At 47.8% G+C, this 23,995-nt stretch overlaps 1 long non-coding RNA gene across 1 annotated transcript in view; it reads left to right on the top strand.

Annotated features, from left to right (window-relative positions):
- Positions 1 to 23,995, top strand: part of LOC139272616 (uncharacterized) — a 46,587-nt gene that overhangs the window by 12,662 nt on the left and 9,930 nt on the right. The window lies entirely within an intron of this gene.

Genomic DNA, 23,995 nt, shown 5'->3' with positions numbered 1-23,995 from the left:
TCCCTGACCCCATTTTTGGGGCAAACAAATTTCTCGGCCTTAGTGTCAGTTAAAGTAGCAATTTAATTCCAAACTAATAAATTATAGTAAATTTCGAAGCACAGCATCTTTAAGATTATGAAGTGGCATGATAGGATAGACATAGTGAAGATGTTTCCACTAGTGAGTCCAAAACTAAGGGCCATAAATATAAGATAGTCACAATAAATCCAATATGGAGTTCGGAGAATCTTCTTTACTCAGAGTGTGGTCAGAATATGAAACTCACTACCACATGGAGTGGTTGAGTCGATTAGCATAGATGCATTTAAGGGGAAGCTAGGTAAATACATGAAGGAAAAAGGACTAGAAGGATATGTTGATAGAGTGAGATGAAGTGGGGTGGGAGGCGGTTCATGTGGAGTTTAAACAACGGCATAGACCTTTTGGGCCCAATAGCCTATTTCTGTGCTGTAAATTCTATGTAAAAAAAAATACATTAGATTTCTCATGACAATCATTATTGATTCTTTAAATTTAGAAATATGTTAATTTATTCTTTAGAAACATATGCTTTCCTCGCTCAGATAATGACAATTGCACATTGTATAACATTGGCCACATAAATTATGCAGGAACAAACTAAACCAATGTACCACATGATACAAATGTTTTAAAGCAAAATCAGATTTCACAATCATTTGGCTAGCTAGAAAGATTTATAGAGTGCCATAGCCATATCCAATTATTTTACTGATTATAATTTTACATAGCAATATGTCAAGAACTTAGCTTCAGGAATACAGAAAACTAGGTCTGGAAAATGAAGTATTCTTGCAGTGAAAAATGTGCTGTTAACTTGCACAAATCACATTATCAATTCAGAAAATCACATATTAGGTCAGAGCACAGAGTCAAAAAGGAATTATACATTTTCTACAACACCACAATATATCAAATTATGAAGGTAATTAACTCAAAAAGTTGATTGCTAAGTTAATTACTATTTATCTGCTCTGAAAATATAAGCCAGTATTCCATCACAGAAGCATGTTGTGAACTACCAAAAATAAGGTCAGATGTTTAAAGGGGAATTGCTAATATAATAGAGGGGTGGCTGCAGACAATTAGTTTTTATATTCTAGTTTTGCGCAACCTAAGGAACATGATGTCATTTTTGCAGTACATTGCTGCATTCGCCAGGTGACCGATGCCCTCCACGGCAAATGAGTGGATTATATCAAGGTCAGCATGTCAAGGGTGTTATGTATGAAGAAAGAGTCTGACTGGATACTGTGAGCTCAAAGTAAAGTGTGACCTTAGCCTTTTATTGCAGGTCTCCAGAGTGCCTCTCCAACCTGTGAGGCCTCCTTAAGTACCTGTGCTCCCAAGGGATTATGGAATCCTTTGGGATTCCAGGAGATGGCTGTACAGGGTATATACAAGTTTACATATATAACACTCCCCCCGCAACCCCCCCCCCCCCGCCCAAAGTCAACAGTGTAACTATTTACAAGATGAGTCGATCTGGGGCCCTTCTTGCCCTGGTTGATTGTCTCGGGGCAAATGCTGGTATTGTTGAATCATCTGTTGGGCTCTCACTGGGCTGCTGTGCAGCTGGCCTTGCTGGGCTGCCTGGTGTGGTGAGTCCTGCTGGGCTGCTGTGGATGATGGGTTCTGCTTCGTGGCCAACCGCTGTGTCAGTTGCCACTGGTGTGTATGTTGTGGGGGGGGGGTCAAAGAAAGTAGGGTCCAATGTGGATTGCTCAAGATAGTCCATGAATCTGAGTTTGATTTGGTCCAAGTGTTTCCGGTGAATGAGTCCATTTGAAAGTTTGACCCGAAACACCCTGCTTCCCTCTTTGGCCACGACAGTGCCGGGAAGCCACTTAAGACCTTGTCCATAATTCAATACAAATACAGGATCATTGACTTCAATCTCGCATGACACATTGGCGCGATCATGACATGTACTCTGTTGAAGCCGCCTGCTCTCTACCTGTTCATATAGATCATGGTGAACTACAAAAGCCTTGTCTTAAGTGCCCTTTTCATGAGTAGTTCAGCGGGTGGGATCACAGTGAGCGAGTGGGTCTCGTGTGGTAGCTAAGCAGGACTTGGGATAGGCGAATCTGCAGTGAGCCTTCCGTTACCCTATTCAGGCCCTGCTTGATGGTTTGCACTGCTCTCTCTGCCTGACCATTGGATGCTGGTTTAAATGGGGCAGATGTGACATGTTTGATCCCGTTGCATGTCATGAATTCTTTGAACTCAGCACTGGTAAAAAACATGGCCCGTTGTCACTCACAAGGACATCGGGCAGGCTGTGCGTGGCAAACATGGCCCGCAGGCTTTCAGTGGTGGCAGCGGACGTGCTTGCCGACATTATCTCACATTCAATCCATTTGGAGTACGCATCTACAACCACAAGGAACATTTTACCCAAGAACGGGCCTGCATCGTCGACATGGACCCTAGACCACGGTTTGGAGGGCCAAGATTATAAACTTAGCAGCGCCTCCCTGGGTGCATTGCTTAACTGCGAGCATGTGTTACTTTTGTGAACGCAGGACTCTAAGTCCGCATCAATACCGGGCCACCACATGTGGGATCTGGCTATCGCTTTCATCATTATGATGCCTGGGTGGGTACTGTGGAGGTCACTGATGAAGGTGTCTCTGCCCTTCTTGGGGACCACTACCCAATTGCCCCACAGAAGGCAAGCTGTCTGTACAGACATTTCATCTTTATGCCGCTGGTACGGCTTTATCTCTTCCTGCATTTCCACTGGGACACTGGACCAGCTCCCGTGAAACACACAGTTTTTAACTAGGGACAATAAGGGGGTCCTGGCTCGTCCAGGTTTTAATCTGTCGGGCTGTGACGGGTGATTGCTCACTCTCAAATGCTTCCATAACCATGACTAAATCTGCGGGCTGCGCCATTTCCAACCCCGTGGTGGGCAATGGCAGCCTACTGAGAGCATCGGCACAGTTTTCTCTGCCTGGCCTGTGGCGGATGGCGTAGTTGTATGCGGACAACGTGAGCGCCCATCTCTGGATGCGGGCCGATGCATAAGTATTTATCCCCTTACTCTCAGAAAACAGGGATATAAATGGCTTATGGTCAGTTTCCAATTCAAATTTTAGCCCAAACATGTATTGATGCATTTTCTTTACTCCATAGACACATGCTAACGCTTCTTTTTCAATCATGCTGTGGGCTCTCTCAGCCTTAGACAGACTTCTGGATGACTAAACAGCCAGTTGTAATTTCCCCAAATCATTAGCTTGTTGCAATCCACACCCGACACTACACGACGACGCATCACATGCTAGTACCAAACACTTACATGGATCATACAACACAAGCAATTTGTTTGAGCATAACAATTTTCTAGCTTTTACAAAGGCATTTTCTTGGCTTTTCCCCATACCCATTCGTCCCTTTATGCAGTAAGGTGTGCAGTGGTTCTAACAGTGTGTAAGAAGTTACCAAAGTAATTCAGCAGTCCTAGAAACAACCGCAGCTCCGTAACGTTCTGTGGCCTCGGTGCGCTGTCGATTGCCTGAGTCTTTGAATCGGTGGGCCTGATGCCGTCCGCCGCGATCCTCCTTCCCAGGAACTCCACTTCAGGTGCCAGGAAAACGCACTTCAAGCGTTTTAACGTGAGCCGCATGCGGTTGAGTCGACTAAGAACGTCCTCCAGGTTCTGCAGATGCTCTAATGTGTCCCGACTTGTAACCAAGATGTCGTCCTGGAAGACCATCGTTCACGGGACCGACTTCAGTAAGCTTTCCATGTTTCTCTGGAAAATCGTCGTGGCTGATCGAATTCCAAATAGGCATCTGTTATAAAAGAAGAGACCTTTGTGAATGTTGATGCAGGTGAGGCCCTTCGATGATTCCTCTGACTCCTGCGTCATGTAGGCTGAGGTCAAGTCCAGCTTCGAGAACGTCTTTCCTCCCGTCAGCATTGCAAAGAGGTCATCGGCCTTTGGTAGTGGGTATTGGTCCTGCAGGGAGAAACTATTGATAGTTACTTTGTAATCACCACAGATTCTGATGGTGGCATCTCCCTTGAGGACTGGAACGATCGGGCTGGCCCACTCGTTGAATTCGATCGGTGAAATGATGCCCTCTCTTTACAGCCGGTCTAGCTCGATCTCTACCCTTTCTCTCATCATGTATGGTACTGCTCTCGCCTTGTGATGAATGGGTCATGCCCCCGGAATTAGGTGGATCTGCACTTTTGCTCCTTGGAATTTCCCAATGCCTGGTTCGAACAGCGAAGGGAACTTGTTTAAGACCTGGGCACACGAAGTGTCATCAGCGGGCGATAGCACTTGGACATCGTCCCAGTTCCAGCGTATCTTTCCCAGCCAGCTCCTGCCAAGCAGCATGGGATCATCGCCTGGTACCACCCAGAGTGGTAGCTTGTGCACCGCTCCATCGTAGGAGACCTTTACAGTAGCACTGCCAATTACGGGAATCAGTTCCTTTGTGTAAGTTCTTAGTTTCATGTGAATGGGAGTCAAGACTGGCCTTGAGGCCTTGCTGCACCACAATTTTTCGGAAGTCTTTTTGCCCATGATGGACTTGCTCGTGCCCGTGTCCAGCTCCATTGACACCGGGAGTCCATTTAGTTTAACATTCAGCATTATCGGGGGACACTTTGTGGTAAATGTGTGCACCCCATATACCTCTGTCTCCTCAACCTGAGGCTCTGGTTCATCGTGGTTCTCCGTGGATCAGTCCTCCTCTGCAACATGGTGATTTGCAGGATTAACAGGATTTGCAGCTCGCCTGCACATACGTTGGAGATGTCCCATTGTTCCACAGCCCTTGCAAACGTACCCTTTGAAGCGGCATGAATGGTAACGATGATCACCCCTGCAGCGCCAACAAAGTGTTTATGGCTTTGCATTCATCACCCTTGATGGTGGACTCTGAGACATCTGCGGACATGCAGCTGCAGGCATGTGTAACCTGCCCTGTACGCTGCAATTTGAAAACAACATCATTTTGTTCACAGTACTTGTAGCAGCACTTGTGTGCTGAGACATTTGTTTAGTATTGTCACTGGTGGCAATGAACGCCTGGGCTATCACTATGGCCTTACTCAAGGTTGGGGTCTCTACAGTCAAAAGTTTGTGAAGTATCATTTCGTGGCCAATGCCAAGTACGAAAAAGTCTCTGAGCATGTGCTCCAAATGTCCTTCAAATTCGCAATGTCCTGCAAGGCATCTTAGCTCAGCGACATAACTCGCCACTTCCTGGCCTTCAGACCTTTTGTATGTGTAGAACCGATACCTCACCATCAGAATGCTGTCCTTCGATTTCAAATGCTCCCGGACCAGTGTGCACAAATCATCGTACGATCTCTCTGTGGGTTTCGATGGAGCAAGCAGATTTTTCATGAGGCCATACATTGGTGCCCTGCAGACGGTGAGGAGAATCGCCCTTCATTTGGCAGCATTCGCTTCTCCTTCCAGCTCGTTGGCCACGAAATATTTGTCGAGTCACTCCACAAAGATTTCCCAATCATCTCCCTCCGAGAATTTCTCCAGGATGCCCACTGTTCTTTACATCGTTGGGTTCGTTATCTGTATCTTATCGCCAGTTGTTATGTATGAAGAAAGAGTCTGATTGGATACTACGAGCTCAAAGTAAAGTGTGACCTTAGTTTCTTATTGCAGGTCTCCAGAGTGCCTCTCCAACCTGTGAGGCCTCCTTAAGTACCTGTGCTCCCGAGAGATTATGGGATCCCTTAGGACTCCAGGAGATGAGCCCTCTGGTGGCTGTACAGGGTATTTACAAGTTTACATATATAACAAAGGGAAGACCAGGATGAGCGCACCCGTTACTTTGCCAGGATACTGGGCTTCCCCAAGGTTCAGGGAGCCATTGATTGTACGTATGTGGCATCGAGGGCCCTGCCCCACATTGGAGAGATCTTTTGGAATCGCAAGGGATTCTACTCCCTCAATGTACAGCTGGTGTGTGATCACAGGCAGATGATCCTCGCTGTCAATACCCAACATCCTGGCAGCTGCCAAGATGCCTTCATTCTGCGGGAGACCACTGTGCCACGACTCTTCAAGCCACCGCATGAAGGCCATGGCTGGCTCCTGGGAGACAAAGGATATGGGGTAACCCCCTGGCTGATGACACTCCTCCGCAATCCCACCACACCTGCCGAGCAACGCTACAACACCAGCCACACCACAACCCGGGCCATTATCGAGCAAACTATAGGGGTTCTGAAGCAGCGTTTCTGCTGCCTTGACCAGTCTAGAGGGGCATTCCAGTACTCACCTGATAGAGTCTCTGTGTTCACCGTTGTCTGCTGCATGCTGCACAAAATGGCCATTATGAGGGGCAGCATTACCACCAGTGATGGATGTACCACCTCAGGAGGACGATGATGATGAGGAGGAAGACAAGGAGCCTCAGCCAAGGAGGAGGCAGCGTGACACTGCTGCGGCTGGAAGGGCTGCCCCTCAGAAACTCATCACTTTTCGATTCCAATGAATCATTCTTGACGTGACGAATGGCCAGCCTATACGCGTGGGCATCAACTCAACACATTGCTACACACCCTGCAGCCTTCCATCTTTAATAATCACTGCATCATCATGTGAACAATCCAAACTTGGTTGATTGAAAACATAAATCATGTGAGCTGATAAGAATCACAAGACACCAACTTCATCACCAACACATCAACATACCCACAAAACCCCTTGAAACATTCTCATAGACATCCAAGTTGACATCAGTTCATTTTGTAACAAGGTAGGCATCTCTGGCAACTACCAAACAATTGTTGTATTGTTCATCCAAGTGCAACAATTTACATGAGCTCACATTGCAACAACCTAGCCATCTCTGTTAACTATCAAGCAAGTGCTTGATGGGTCATACAGGTGCAACTTGTTTTAAAAGCTCATACCTTTCAAGGTGACCTTCACCCAGGTCTTTACTCTGTCTTAAAGAGGGCTTTACCACCCCTTCCCTTCTCCTCCCTCCCACGCCTACTGCTCCTCTTCAGAGTCTTCAGCGAGGCTGGTAGTCGGTTGCTGACTTGGAGCCGCAGCCACACATGATGGCCTAGCAGGACGTCCCCGACCAGCTTTGGCCTTGGATGACCCGGCTGCGGACTGCATAATCACAGCATTAGAACATAAGAAATAGGAACAGGAGTAGGCCATACGGCCCCTTGAGCCTGCTCCGCCATTCAATAAGATCATGGCTGATCTGATCATGGACTCAGATCCACTTCCCCACCCGTCCCCCATAATCCCTTATTCCCTTATCGTTTAAGAAACTGTCTATTTCTGTCTTAAATTTATTCAATGTCCCAGCTTTCACAGCTCTCTGAGGCAGCGAATTCCACAGATTTACAACCCTCTAAAGAGAAGAAATTTCTCCTCATCTCTGTTTTATTCTAAGATCATGCCCTCTGGATCTAATCTCCCCCATCAGTGGGAACATCCTCTCTGCATCCACCTTATCAAGCCCCCTCATAATCTTATACATTTTGATAAGTTCATTCTTCTGAATTCCAATGAGTAGAGGCCCAACCTACTCAACCTTTCCTCATAAGTCAACCCCCTCATCCCCAGAATCCACCAAGTGAACCTTCTCTGAACTGCCAAAGCAAGTATATCCTTTCATAAATATGGAAACCAAAACTGCACACAGTATTCCAGGTGTGGCCTCACCAATATCTTGTATAGCTGTATCAAGACCTCCCTGCTTTTATACTCCATCCCCTTTGCAATAAAGGCCAAGATACCATTGGCCTTCCTGATCACTTGCTGTACCTGCATACTATCCGTTTGTGTTTCATGCACAAGTACCCCCAGGTCCCGCTGTACTGCAGCACTTTGCAATCTTTCTTCATTTAAATAATAACTTGCTCTTTGATTTTTTTTTCTGCCAAAGTGCATGACTTCGCACTTTCCAACATTATACTCCATCTGCCAAATTTTTGCCCACTCACTTAGCCTGTCTATGTCCTTTTGCAGATTTTTTGTGTCCTCCTCACACATTGCTTTTCCTCCCATCTTTGTAGCATCAGCAAACTTGGCTACGTTACACTTAGTCCCTTCTTCTAAATCGTTAATATAGATTGTAAATAGTTGGGGTCCCAGCACTGATCCCTGCGGCATCCCACTAGTTACTTGTTGCTAACCAGAGAATGGGCGGAAGCACTCTGTTGTTGAAGGGTTGCAGAGAGCAGCAGCTATGAAGGCAATAAGATGTAGTTGTCAGAAACAACATATCATCCCAATTGGTAAACAGGCTGATACTCCCCTGGGGCAGAGCATCATCATCTGCAGAAATCTGGGTGAGGTCAGATTCATGCCCTGGTTCAACAAGGTTAGGTCCCCGTTGAACTAATGGGGCCCCAGATCGGATGGCAGCAGTCAGTGCGTCCATTGAATTTATTTGCCTCTGCATCAAGAGCGTCTGTGACTGCAGTATGCCAGAGAGCTAACTCAGGACACCACGCACCAATGACATTTGAGTATGCAGGCCTATAATAGCATCGGCCTGGTGCTCAATGGCCACGGCAATGTCAGCCATAACCCGTGACACCACGTCTGGGAACCCATGGTCACTGTTTGCACCCAGCATCCATTGGCATCTACCAAGGATGGGATCGATGGGTTGCTGAGAGGCATGAGAAACAGTGGCGGTGGACTCCTCCACCCTCATAGCTAGTGCATCAAGACTCTGGGGCACCCTTGTTATTGCACTCAGCAGATCGCTATGCAACTGCAGGGATTGTCTTGCGACAACCTCTAGGCCGGGCTCATCGTCGGAGTGCTGCTGAGCATCACTCAAGCGCGCACTCAGCCTCCGGGGACTGGCCCTCATGGCGTTGCTGGAGGCCACTGGATCCTGGAGCATCACCCACCTCCGCCTCCCACACAACCCCTTCGTCAACAGCGCTGCTGGCCCCACTCTCAGATTGTGCAGCCTCCTTTGTGATGTCGAAGGAGGTGTCGTCCTCCTGCTCCTCCTCTTCATCATCACCACCATCTACACCCCATGGAAAGTGCCCAAGAAGGCCCCGGTGCATCTGGCTGGTCATCTGAAAGCACAAGCACAGAAGAGCAGTCACCAGAGAGAGCCAGGAATGGGAAAAGGTATTCGTGAATGGCAGTCTCATGGAAAGAGCTGCACGATGATGGTGTGAGGGCCAAGTGTCCTGCAGGTCACTGCAGAGGAACTCAACATACCGCCATCACATCAACTTGGATGCCCATCAGGGCAGCTATCCGTTCCTCCAAAAGGAGTGAGCACTTGGAGGTCTGGCTCCTCTCCACCCTTCCGCATTTGAGAAAGTCAAAGTTAGAGGCCTTCTATCAGTGTGCCCCAAGTGCCTTACATTTAGAAATAAACTATAGAACCAATGGGAACTTGTTCAAGCTACCTCACCTCTAGGCTAGATCCAAGTTTGGCCCATTCTCTGTCATTGAACTACAGTATGCGGACAATGCCTGTGCCTGCGCACACTCAGAGGCCGAACTCCAAGCCATCATCAACACCTTCACCGAGGCATACGAAAGCATGGGCCTTACACTAAACATCCATAAGACAAAAGTCCTCCACCAACCTGACCCCACCACAAAACACTGCCCCTAGGTCATAAAAATCCACGGTACGGCCTTGGACAACGTAGACCATTTTCCATACCTCAGGAGCCTACTACTATTAGCAAGGACAGACATCGATGACAAGGTCCAACACCGCCTCCAGTGTGCCAGCGCAGCCTTCGGTTGCCTGAGGAAGAGAGTGTTTGAAGACCAGGACCTCAAATCTGGCACCAAGCTCATGGTTTACAGGGCTGTAGTGATACCCACCCTCCTATATGGCTCAGAGACGTGGACTATATACAGCAGACACCTCAAAGCCCTGGAGAAGTACCACCAGCGCTGCCTCCGCAAGATCCTGCAAATCCACTGGGGAGATAGATGCACCAACGTCAGTGTTCTCGCTCAGGCCAACATCCACAGCATCGAAGCACTGACCACATTCGATCAGCTCCGTTGGGTGGGCCACATCATCCGCATGCCCGACACGAGACTCCCCAAGCAAGTGCTGTACTCGGAACTCCTACACAGCAAGCGAGCCCAGGTGGGCAGAGGAAATGCTTCAAGGACACCCTCAAAGCCTCCTTGATAAAGTGTAACATCCCTGCGGGCATCTGGAAATCCCTGGTCCAAGACTGCTCAAAGTGGAGGAAGAGCATTCGGGAGCGCGCTGAGCACCTCGAGTCTCATCGCCGAGAGTATGCAGAAACCAAGCGCAGACAGCGGAAGGAGCGTGCGGCAAACCAGGCTCCCCACTCACCCTTTCCTTTAACCACTGTCTGCCCCACCTGTTACAAAGACTATAATTCCCGCATTGGACTGTACAACCACCTGAGAACGCACTTTTAGAGTGGAAGCAAGTCGATTTTGAGGGACTGCCTATGATGTTGACATGTTCTGGTACATTTTACTCGATGAGTCTTCACAGTTCGATGTAACCACCATTTACTGTGTGGACTTTTTATGACAATGGTGGGATTAGAGTGGCAGGACCTAACAGTAACGGGGACACTACCATCTTCGAGATGCATATGAAGGCTGAGGAGTCAACAACATGAGGGGTGGGTCTGCAGAACTAAGTAGCAAGATTAACAGCGCATGCAGGCCCTTGCAGTGGGTGAGGCTTCAAATGGGAACCTTGACTGTGGCCTCACCCACATAGAGCATGGATTCCGAGACATTACATTGAGCAGCGAGTGCACAGTGAGGTCAGAGCATAGCGTGTTGAAGTTTGAAATTAAAGATACTCGCCCTCACTAGCCACGTCAGGGCGTTGCACTTTTTTCTACATTCCATATCTGTCCTTGGCACCGTGTCATGCACAGACACTTGCTCTGCTATTTCTCTCCATAGCCTTCAGTATGTTTAGGGTTGTGGTCTTCTCCCAGCCTCTGTCCTCAGCACCTGCCGACGCCTCTCCAGGGCATCAAGGAGTGTACCCAGTGCGGCAACCATGAACCAATGGGCACTCTGATGAGCTGCTGCTGCTGCTGGGTCTGCCATGCTCACAGTCTGAGTGAGTGAGTAGGAAGCGAATATAACCACGAGGCATTGAGGCACCCAATCAACACCTCAATTCAATCCAGGTGGTGCCACAATGTGTGTGGCGCAGCTCCAAATGTTGCCTAACTCCCGAATGTTGAGCCCATGCTTAACGGCCCAATAGTGTAGTGTAGCATCTCCAGGTAAGTGTGCAATGCCATGATTTTACGCTGCTATCCACTATTTACACGTCAACACGGAACTTTGCACTTGGGGACTGCGCCTGAAGTGAGGCACTAAAAGTTTATCTCATGCGGTGACACCGCCTCAAAATGGCGGTACCGAATTTCAACCCCTTTATGTCTAATAACAGCATATGACGAGAAGCGGTCAGACACAAAAGGAGAACGTTTCCAAGTCCCAAGGACAATGACTTGCATGCAGGTCGAGGCTTATTGGAAACTTTGTGATTTTCCTTCCTTAGACATTAAAGGACATCAGCATTTTCCATCAAGCGCCCCCCCCCCCCCCTGCATGTTTGAGGGGGTCTTGAAAATGCCAGCCAATTGATAATCAGGCCCGCTGTCCCAGCTTCCTTTGGGAACAGAGCCTGTTACAGTTAGCATCAGTGTCCCTGTTTTAGGGAAAGAGAAATTTGCCCAGCTTTCCATTTCTAATTGCTTTCAGCATCCCTGCTGGGAGTGCACATGTGAAGACTTTGGTTGAGAATGGGATTGAGCTTGGCTGAGATGCATCTATGGTTGAATACCTTGCTAACATTCAATACCTAGGGACAGAACTTACTGTCACCAGTGAATGAATGGTGGCCACCATTCGTTCAAGTTGCCCTTGCACGTTTAATTTCCAAGAGACTTTGCACTGCAAGTTGCTGTAAATGTGAGATGAAAATGCCATGGCGCCTTCTACAGGGCATCTGGGATCTGAGTGAAAAGGGCAAGCTGTAACTGTGTGTCTCCTTAACCAACCAGATTGAAGTATTGTTGATGAAGTGAAGAGTCCGAACTAGGAACCGTAAGTTAGAATAGTGAATTCGATGTCAAATCAGGTACAGAAAACAAAATAAAGAGAAGGAAAGAAAGAGTGGAATCAGAGAGAAAAAAGGCAGAATTAAATCAGTTTTTTTTAAATTTTTGAATCTTCAACAACAATTAAAAGCTGAAGGAGTGAGACTCCACGCTTGTAATAGTTAACTTTCAGTGACAGAGATTGCTTGGCAGTAATTAAGACTTATTGAGCCAATAATATAGGTTCTTAGACTGACATGGAGAAGCCCTAACTTTCTGTGTCCAGTTTAGTTCGTAACTACCAGGCAGGCATAGGAACTTCACGTCGTTCAATGCATTTCAATGGTGAGGCAGGCAGCGAGATGCCGTTTTCACAAGCATCTCAGACAGCAATCCGGATTTTCGTGTTGAAGTTGCTAGGTGATTTGTGAGTGCTGTTAGACTCGCCGTTGTTCTGATAGTAAATGCTGGCCCTATGTCTCACACATGATTGACAGCTGCGTGGGTTTGAAACCATACACAACCAAAAAACTAATGTCATCGGGAGAGGAGAAGGGAAAAACGGCAGAAAGTGGAGAAAGAATAAATAAAAAAATGAATAAATAAATGAATAAAAGTTGTCTGTATCAACTTGAAATAAAGTTTTTTATGATGGAAATCCATGAAATTGGACCACAAGAACCAAGCCTTTGTTATACTATTGCAAATAAATTATAAATAACTTACAGCGTACCTACTGTTAAAGTAGTATAAAATTAAAAGTTGAAGATTGTCGTTTCGAACAAGGAGCTGGAAGTTTCATCTAACAGAGGTGATTTCATCAGCAGTACCAGTTTTCCCTCTGTAACCCATGATATACATTCCTTACATTGCACCAACACAGGTTGTATAGATACTAATTCCATATATTTTCTTCCTATGTTCTCCCCTTCTCTCTTAAATGGGCAGTAATCTATACTGGAGTAGCATTAAACAGACAACCACTCTCCCTCCCCCACCCTCACCAAACCTCACCGAAGTGACTATTTTGCATGTCCAAATGTTGACAGTGAGTGCAAACAAGCTATCTTTCTTATTTTCCTTTTCTTAAAGCATGAATTCTGTGGTGAAGTGTAGTTTTTTTTTTTATTCGTTCCTGGTAAGGCCAGCATTTATTGCCCATCCCTGATTGCCCTTGAGAAGGTGATGGTGAGCCGCCTTCTTGAACCGCTGCAGTCCGTGTAGTGAAGGTACTCCCACAGTATTGTTAGGGAGGGAGCTCCAGGATTTTGACCCAACGATGATGAAGGAACAGTGATGTAGTGTTCTTTATTATTACCCCAGCTAACGCAGCACCGACTGGAAATTAAAGCTTCTGGTCAGTATTGCTCAGATACCAATCAAGCCATCATGTTGCTCAGTGACCTGAATAAAACCTTAGTTCCAATGTGACTTAGTACATTTTTGACAATCAAAGAAAGTAGAGCACTGCCAGTCTGATTTAATCCCCTCTCTCTAATTATTAGATTAATTGCTGTTTTTATTACTGTGAAATTGAGGTTTAGGGTCAAGATCCTTGATTCAGACATTGCAAAGCTTGATAAGGTTTGGAGAGAAGACAAATCAAAAAAACTTGGGTTTAAAAGTCTGTAGATTGTAGAAGGAAGGAATAAGGAGTTCCACAGGAAAATAGGAACAGAAGTAGGCCATTCAACCCGTCGTACCTGCACTGCCATTCAATGAGGTCATGGCTGATCTGCGACCGAACTCCATATACCCATCTTTGGCCCATATCCCTTAATACCTTTGGTTAACAGAAAGCTATCAATCTCCGATATAAAATTAACAATTTGCCTCCTATCAATTGCCGTTTGCGGAAGAGAGTTAAAAACTTCTTCCACCATTTGGCTGAGATCTTGTCACCCGTGGTGAGTCCTGTGCGGCCGGCATCAGTAGTGTGTGGGGAATCCGCTCCTCTCTGCTGCCCGCCCTCTCGAAACAATCGTCCCTAGATTGGGCTTGTTAAGCCCACGCTGCAAGGTTCCCAGTCAATTAACAGGAAGCGGGTCTGATGACATCAGTTGATGATGCATCATCAGCTGATCTCCTTAAAGGGACCATGCCCACATTCATTTTGCCAGTTGTTATGTCTGTGGTCTACAGCATTGAGGTGCTGCAAACACTGACAAACACTGCACAGAGGTGCACGGCTGCACCCAGGCTCTCCTATCACTCCCTCCAGACGCTTATGGAGTCACAGGATGCAGGGAGGTCCTCTTTACGCATATTGCACAGGAGGGCACAAGCAGGGATGTCATCAGGAGGACCTGGCTGCAGAGGTACAAACCGTTCAATGATCGCAGTAGATCACAAAACATTACTGTAAAGCCACACTCAACCTCATCCTGCTGTGCCACTCATCACAACCCATCACTCTGCCTTCCCAACCCTACTCCTGCACATCTTTACTCACATCCGTCTCTCTCTAATTACATTATCACATCCCCATCTCACTAGCCACCCCTCACACTCACCCTCTTCCTTGTCCAATCATACCAACTAACAACACACAAGGGTAGGCACTTGGGTGTTTTTGCAAATGATCATGTCAAGTTTATGATGCTATGTTGTCAAACATTAGAAACTTTATTTTCAACATTTTGCATTCTTGGACATGTTTGTGTGCATCTTTGCAAGTAGCTTAGTGAGTTGTAGTGAATGGTGAGACATAACGGTACCCCTCACAATGGTGATGAGTGTGAAAGGAATGGCTTGGGCATTGTAGGGATAATTTATGGTGTTGGTGTGGGGTGGTGCCAAACTGGCGCATCATGAAGCAGCCAGGGTGTACAGCGTCAAGTGAAGTAAATCTAGCCTTGGTGAGGCCATCCCTGGCGTCCCGGGCAGCAATGTGGTCAGGTGCTGGTGCCCTGTGCAGCATCAGGTGATTGCGGAGAAGGTTGGTGGTGTTGTTGGTGATACTGGTGTATTTAGTGATGTTGGTGTTGGGGCTGATTGTGGTGGGATTCTGAGGACCAAGGTGAGAGTTTTTCAAGGGCAGCTGGAATAGATGACAGGTGAGATTGAGATGACAGAAGCGATCTGTCAATGGTAAGAGAGGTTGCTCCAAGGAGATGACAGTGGATAGAGAGTTCACTGCAAACACTTCCAAATGGCACACAGCTCAAAAGGGTATTCCAAATCCTGATGGCTTCAGTTTATGATATTGGATTGTGAAATGGTAGCTTCATTCCACTTCTGCAGCTATGAACTAGTCAAAGCAATGGAGAATCATTGAGAACCGGAAACAGTTACCTGGTGTGATCCCCGAGGGACGACAAACTCGTCAAAAACTTGGCACCTGGTTAAAATCCTTTTTAAATACCTTTAAATTACCTTTCAAGCATCCGCACACAGACCCAGCACTTGAGAAACATAGGTGCGGGAGTACGCCATTCGGTCATTCGAGCCTGCACCACCATTCAATATGATCATGGCTGATCATGCAACTTCAGTACCCCATTCCTGCTTTCTCTCCATACCCCTTGTTCCCTTTAGCCGTAAGGACCACATCTAACTTTCTTTTGAATATATCTAACGAACTGGCCTCAACAACTTTCTGTGGTAGAGAATTCCACAGGTTCACAATTCTCTGAGTGAGGAAGTTTCTCCTCATCTCAGTCCTAAAACATAGAAACATAGAAAATAGGTGCAGGAGTAGGCCATTTGGCCCTTCGAGCCTGCACCGCCATTCAATGAGTTCATGGCTGAACATGCAACTTCAGTACCCCATTCCTGCTTTCTCGCCATACCCCTTGATCCCCCTAGTAGTAAGGACTACATCTAACTCCTTTTTGAATATATTTAGTGAATTGGCCTCAACAACTTTCTGTGGTAGAGAATTCCACAGGCTCACCACTCTCTGGGTGAAGAAGTTTCTCCTCATCTCAGTCCTAAATGGCTTACCCCTTATCCTTAGACTGTGACCCCTGGTTCTGGACTTCCCCAACATTGGGAACATTCTTCCTGCATCTAACCTGTCTTAAACCCGTCAGAATTTTAAACGTTTCTTGAGATCCCCTCTCATTCTTCTGAACTCCAGTGAATACAAGCCCAGTTGATCCAGTCTTTCTTGATATGTCAGTCCCGCCATCCCGGGAATCAGTCTGGTGAACCTTTGCTGCACTCCCTCAATAGCAAGAATGTCCTTCCTCAAGTTAGGAGACCAAAACTGTACACAATACTCCAGGTGTGGCCTCACCAAGGCCCTGTACAACTGTAGTAACACCTCCCTGCCCCTGTACTCAAATCGCCTCGCTATGAAGGCCAATATGCCATTTGCTTTCTTAACCGCCTGCTGTACCTGCATGCCAACCTTCAATGACTGATGTACCATGACACCCAGGTCTCGTTGCACCTCCCCTTTTCCTAATCTGTCACCATTCAGATAATAGTCTGTCTCTCTGTTTTTACCACCAAAGTGGATAACCTCACATTTATCCACATTATACTTCATCTGCCATGCATTTGCCCACTCACCTAACCTATCCAAGTCACTCTGCAGCCTCATAGCATCCACCTCGCAGCTCACACTGCCACCCAACTTAGTGTCATCTGCAAATTTGGAGATACTACATTTAATCCCCTCGTCTAAATCATTAATGTAAAATGTAAACAGCTGGGGACCCAGCACAGAACCTTGCGGTACCCCACTAGTCACTGCCTGCCATTCTGAAAAGTACCCATTTACTCCTACTCTTTGCTTCCTGTCTGCCAACCAGTTCTCAATCCACGTCAGCACACTACCCCCAATCTCATGTGCTTTAACTTTGCACATTAATCTCTTGTGTGGGACCTTGTCGAAAGCCTTCTGAAAGTCCAAATATACCACATCAACTGGTTCACCCTTGTCCACTCTACTGGAAACATCCTCAAAAAATTCCAGAAGATTTGTCAAGCATGATTTCCCTTTCACAAATCCATGCTGACTTGGACCTATCATGTCACCTCTTTCCAAATGCGCTGCTATGACATCCTTAATAATTGCTTCCATCATTTTACCCACTACCAATGTCAGGCTGACCGGTCTATAATTCCCCGTTTTCTCTCTCCCTCCTTTTTTAAAAAGTGGGTTACATTGGCTACCCTCCACTCCATAGGAACTGAGCCAGAGTCTATGGAATGTTGGAAAATGACTGTCAATGCGTGCACTATTTCCAAGGCCACCTCCTTAAGTAGTCTGGCTTACCCCTTATCCTTCGACTGTGACCCCTGGTTCTGGACTTCTCCAACATCAGGAACAGTCTTCCTGCATCTAACCTGTCCAATCCCATCAGAATTTTATATATTTCTATGAGATCCCCTCACATTCTTCTAAATTCCAGTGTATATAAGCCTAGTTGATCCAGTCTTTTTTCGTATGTCAGTCCTGCCATCCCGTGAATCAGTCTGGTGAACCTTCGCTGCACTCCCTCAATAGCAAGAATGTCCTTCCTCAGATTAGGAGACCAAAACTGTACACAATATTCAAGGTGTGGCCTCACCAAGGCCCTGTACAACTGCAGTAAGATCTCCCTGCTCCTGTACTCAAATCCTCTTCACCGCCTGCTGTACCTGCATGCCAACTTTCAATGACTGATATACCATGACACCCAGGTTACCTTTTCCTAATCTGTCACCATTCAGATTGTCATGTATGTAACCTTTACGTAACAACACTGCAATACTGTATATGCTTGAGAAATGCACACATTGACCACAGGGGGTGAACTTGTGGGAGACACTCCTCACCTGGTCATCCAGGTATATAAAGGGAGGTCCCACGCAGGGTCATCACTTCTTGGTCCTGTGAATAAAGGTGCAGGTCACAGAGTGACCTTGTCCATAGAATGTGCCTCGTGGTATTGTGTAAGGACTTTACAGTGGCGACGAGAAACGGAAATCAACGACCCACGAGAACGGCCACCGGTAGCACAGAGGAACAGTACTGTGTTGGTGAGGACTGGGACGACTTCATTGAGAGGCTTCAGCAGAGCTTTGTCACGAAGGACTGGATGGGAGATGCAGCGGCTGACAAGCAAAGGGCTCATCTACTGACCAGCTGTGGATTTAAGACTTTCGCGCTCATGAAAGACCTGCTAGCACACGAGAAACCGGCGGACAAAACCTTTGAAGAGCTCAGCAAGCTAATCAGTGCGCACCTCAAACCGGTGAGCAGCATACATATGGCCCGGCACAGATTTTATACCCACCGATGTCGGGAAGGACAGAGCATACCGGACTTTGTTGCGGACCTCCGGCGCTTGGCCAGCCTCTGTAAGTTCACAGATGCCTGCAGGGGGGAGATGCTAAGGGATTTCTTTATTGAGGGCATCGGTCATGCCGAGATTTTCAGAAAGTTAATCGAGACCAAGGACTTGACCTTGGAAGCGGCGACGTTACTGGCTCAGACTTTTATGGCGGGGGAGGAGGAAACCAAGATAATATAAGCGCGCAATTCTGCCTCCAACGTGGCGATGGATCAGGGAGTCAATATCATAAACGTGACTCAGAGCCCAGCAGGCAGGCAAGAGCAGTTAGACACACCCCAGGCAGCAATAGACCCCAGAACAGGTTTTCAACACAGACAATGGCAGGCTGAACGGACATTTAAGCCATCACGGTGGACAATGCGTTCTGGGATGGGGCCATTGACACCCACTAACAGGGTGCTCAAGAGCAGTCAAAGGGACAATCAGCGAGGAATGCCTGGTAACAGCTCTTCTGTTCACAACAATGGGAATCTTAGTTCATGCTGGAGATGTGGGGGCAGACATGGTGCTCGGACTTGCAGGTTTCAACAGTTCGCCTGCAGAAATTGCAACCTCACTGGCCATTTAGCTCAAATGTGCAGGAAGCCTGCGACCAGGCTAATTTACGAGGCAGATGGACTAGAAGAGGGGTCTGCGAGGCAGGATGATGAGTGGGGCAAACCAATGGACGCTGAAGTTCAGCGGGTTTATATAGCAAACATTCACAGCTCATATATCAAAACGCCACCTATGATGATGAAGGTCCCATTAAACGGCATGGACACGGGGGCCAGCCAGTCACTCATGAGTGTTCAACAATTCAAAAAGCTATGGCCACTCAAAGCCAGCAGACCCAAACTAGGACGCAACGAGACTCAATTACGGACGTACACCAAAGAAATCATTCAAGTGCTAGGCAGTGCAATGTTGGCTGTCACACACAATGGATCAGTGAACCGGCTGCCGCTCTGGATTGTCCTGGGCAATGGTCCCGCACTGTTGGGGAGGAGCTGGTTAGCTTGAGATGAACTGGAAATGGGGGGATGTGCACGCAGTGTCATCTGTGGAGCGAAGTTCATGCTCACAGGTCCTACAGCAATTTGAATCGCTATTCCAACCTAGCGTCGGGACTTTCAAAGGCACTAAAGTAGTGATACACATCACCCCAGACGCCAGACCAGTGCACCACAAAGCCAGAGCTGTGCCGTATGTGATGCGGGAGAAAACTGAAAGTGAATTGGACCGTTCGCTGAGAGAGGGCATCATCTCGCCCATTGAATTCAGCGACTGGGCGAGCCCCATTGTTCCCGTCCTAAAAGCGAATGGCTCGCTCAGGATCTGTGGCGACTACAAGGCCACTATCAACCGGGTGTCCCTACAAGACCAATACCCACTTCCGAGAGCGGAGGATCCTTTTGTCACGCTGGCAGGCGGCAAGCTGTTCACCAAGTTGGCCAACATGACTCAAGAACTGGCCGACGAATCCAAACTACTGACCACAATCACCATGCACAAGGGACTGTTTGTTTACAACAGGTGCCCGTTTGGTATTCGATCAGCGGCCACAATCTTTCAAAGAAACATGGAAAGCCTGCTCAAATCCATTCCTGAAACGATCGTATTCCAGGACGATATCCTCATCATGGGTCGGAACACCGAGGAACACCTCCACAACCTGGAGGAGGTGCTACGCCAACTGGACCGGGCAGGCCTGCGACTCAAGAAGCCTAAGTGTGTGTTTTTGGCTCCCGAAGTCGAGTTTCTGGGCAGGAGGGTTGCTGCAGAAGGGATTCGGCCTACCGAATCCAAAACAGAGGCGATTCGACGAGCACCCAGGCCCTGCAACACATCGGAGTTGCATTCATTTCTGGGACTCTTGAACTATTTCGGGAACTTTCTGCCAAACTTAAGCACATTGTTGGAGCCACTACACGTGCTCCTGCGTAAGGGTTGTGATTGGTTTTGGGGGGACTGTCAAGAACGGGCTTTCAATCGGGCGCGGAACCTACTCTGTTCAAATAAGTAGTTGACCCTGTTTAACCCCTGTAAGAAATTGGTTCTGACATGTGATGCATCATCCTATGGGGTTGGGTGCGTGTTGCAGCAGCGCAATGCTGAGGGTCAACTACAACCTGTGGCTTATGCCTCCAGGTCGCTCTCTCAAGCAGCACGTGGATATGGGATGGTTGAGAAGGAAGCACTCGCATGTGTCTATGGGGTGAAAAAGATGCACCAGTATCTCTTTGGCAGGAGGTTCGAATTAGAAACGGATCACAAGCCATTAACATCCCTGCTGTCAGACAGCAAAGATATCAATGCCAATGCATCAGCTCGCATACAGCGATGGGCCCTCATGCTGGCTGCGTATGATTACACCATCCGGCACCGGCTGGGCACTGATTATTGCGCTGACGCGCTCAGCAGGCTTCCATTGGCCACCACTGAGAGGGCAGCGGAGCTAAGCGCTGAGATGGTCATGGCTGTCGATGCCTTTGACAGCGCAGGCTTCCCCATCACAGCCCGCCAGATCAAAATCTGGACCAACAGAGAATCCCCTCCTATCCCTGATTAAGAAATGTGTCCTGACTGGGGATTGGGCGCCCGCACACGGAGCATGCCCTGAGGAGGTCAGACCGTTTCACAGGCGGATGTTTGAGCTCTCCATCCAAGCCGACTGCCTACTGTGGGGCAGCTGGGTAGTCATGCCCCAGAGGGGCAGGGAAGCTTTCATCAAGGAACTCCACAGTGAGCACTCAGGCATCGTGCTGATGAAGACCATTGCCCGGTCACACGTTTGGTGGCCGGGAATTGATTCAGACCTGGAACACTGTGTTCGCAGGTGCACGACATGTGCTCAGCTGGGAAATGCCCGCAGGAAGGCCCTGCTCAGCCCGTGGCCCTGGCCCACCAGGCCATGGTCACGTATTCACGTAGACTACACGGGCCCGTTCATGGGGAAAATATTTCTCATCGTGGTTGATGCGTACTCGAAATGGATTGAGTGCATCATTTTGAATTCGTGCACGACATCCACCACTGTGGAGAGTCTACACGCGGTCTTTGCGACCCATGGTTTGCCGGACATCCTTGTTAGCGATAATGGCCCATGTTTCACTAGCTACAAATTCCAGGAGTTCATGTTGGGTAATGGCATCAACCATGTCAGGACAGCACCATTCAAGCCGGCCTCCAATGGCCAGGCGGAATGTGCGGTCCAAATCATAAAACAAGGCATGCTCAGGATTCACGGTCCCTCCCTTCAATGCCGCCTTTCGCGCCTCCTGCTGGCCAATAGATCACAATCGCACTCGCTCACGGGGTCCCCGCCCTTGGAGCTCCTTATGAAACGTACACTCAAAACTCGGCTGTCCCTCATTCATCCTGTCTTGTCCGACATTGTTGAAGGCAAGCGCCAGTCCCAAAATGAGTACCATGACCATAATTCAAGGGGGAGATGTATAAAAATTGATGACCCCGTATTTATTCTCAATCACGCTTTGGGGCCCAAATGGCTTGAAGGTACTGTAATAGACAAAGAGAAGAATAGGGTCACCATGGTTAAACTTAACAATGGACAGATATGCCGCAAGCATCTGGACCAAGTAAAAAAAAGGTTCAGCATGGACTCTGAGGAACCTGAGGAAGATCATGAGATGGTATTCACACCACCGCCAGTGAGCGAGCAACAAGAACATTCAGCAGCATGCACAATCCCTGCGGTCAGCCCGGACAGGCCGGAATCACCACAGGGGACAGACACGCAGGCCAAGGCTCAACAGCCAGAGTCCCAACTGCGGCGCTCCATGAGGGAGCGCAGACCACCCGAAAGACTTAACCTGTGATCCCAATAAGACGTTGGGGGGGAGGTGATGTCATGTATGTAACCTTCATGTAACAACACTGCAATATGGTGTATACTTGAGAAATGCACACATTGACCACAGGGGGTGAACTTGTGGGAGACACTCCTCACCTGGTCATCCAGGTATATAAAGGGAGGTCCCACGCAGGGTCATCACTTCTTGGTCCTGTGAATAAAGGTGCAGGTCACAGAGTGACCTTGTCCATAGAATGTGCCTCGTGTGGATTTGTGGTATTGTGTAAGGATTTTACACAGATAATATTCTGCCTTCCTGTTTTTGCCACCAAAGTGGATAAACATTTATCTACATTATACTGCATCTGCCATGCATTTGCCCACTCACCTAACCTGTCCAAGTCACCCTGCAGCCTCCTAGCATCCTCCTCACAGCTCACACTGCCACCCAGCTTAGTGTCATCTGCAAACTTGGAGATATTACATTTTAAACTGACACGGAGGCAGGTTCAGAGCGGACTTCTGGTCCGCTGTCAATCAGGGCCATTTTGACAGCGGGCCTGCCTCCAAACCCACACTTGCAGGGCTAATAAGGTTCCGGTCTTCGTGTGTAGAATTAAAATCCTGGGAAAGAATGAGTTAGAAAAGGAGCCAATGCAGCAAGTCTTGACAACAACACGGTAAGGGCTGGTGGAAAAAAATCACACTAATGGAACATTTGTCGTTCATGAAAAACAAGAGGGAACATTTGACTTATCTTATGAAAGCTACGTTTAATAGTATGTGGACACTGCAGGTTGAGGATAATGGCCATCAGTGCTGGATGTCCACCAGTAGAAACATGCTGCATTCCATGATGAATACATTTTTTAAATAGGTCTATATTATCACTGTTTTAGTCACCTCTGCAATTGCTGATACATGAGTACTATTGGTTGTCAAGGTCAAACTAATTGTCAGATTTAGAGCAAGTCTATTCACATCACAAGGACTCCATAAATGGGAAGATGCTGACCAAAATGCATTTGCCTTCTTATAAAGCAACACTGAAAGTTTTCCAGCCTCCAATAATTGTGTGATTAGGCTGCCAGGCAACAGCAGCAGTTTGCAAAAGAACAGCAGGCGATTGCAGAATGGCTTAAAAAAAACAGAGGTTCTGACTGACTGATTAAAGTAAAAATGCACAGCCAGCAGCACATGTGAGGAAATGAAATGAAAAAACAAAAGCCAGTATTGAGTGATTCGGAACACTGTGATTGTAGCCATATGTTGGCTAATAACAGAAGCAGATTGCAGAATGTTATTTGTGATTGATAAAATACAAAGCTAGCATTATGTAATATCTAGGAGCAAAGTATTTTAATTATTGACTAGACATATGTTAAATGAATCTAACAATATAGAGGTATAATGGGGCCAAGTTTCGGGCCACGCCTAAAACGGCGCAGCCCGGACCTGGACGCCCGTTTACGCGCCAGAAAGGGCGCCTAAAAAAACTTACCTATTCTCCGGCTCCCTGGAGGCCCTCTGGAGCTGGGTGCGGCGCAGCATGAGCTGTAGGGGGCGGAGCCAGGTCCCTGCGCTGAAAACAGTGCCGGGACCTCTGCACATGCGCTACATTGGGCGCGCATGTGCAGTAGTTCCAGGCGCCCAAAACTGTGTGGGAGGGGCCCGAAGCACGCAGCCCCTAGCCCTGGCCGAATGGCCTCATAAGGCTCCTCCCACCCGACTGGACCCGACCTGACCCCCGCTCCCCCCCAGACCTCCGCGACTCTCTCTTCTCCCTCCCACTCCCGGACCTCCGCGAATCTCCCCC

This window comes from Pristiophorus japonicus, chromosome 9, assembly GCF_044704955.1.
Source record: "Pristiophorus japonicus isolate sPriJap1 chromosome 9, sPriJap1.hap1, whole genome shotgun sequence".
Taxonomy (NCBI): domain Eukaryota; kingdom Metazoa; phylum Chordata; class Chondrichthyes; family Pristiophoridae; genus Pristiophorus; species Pristiophorus japonicus.
This window is presented reverse-complemented; position numbering and strand designations above follow the sequence as displayed.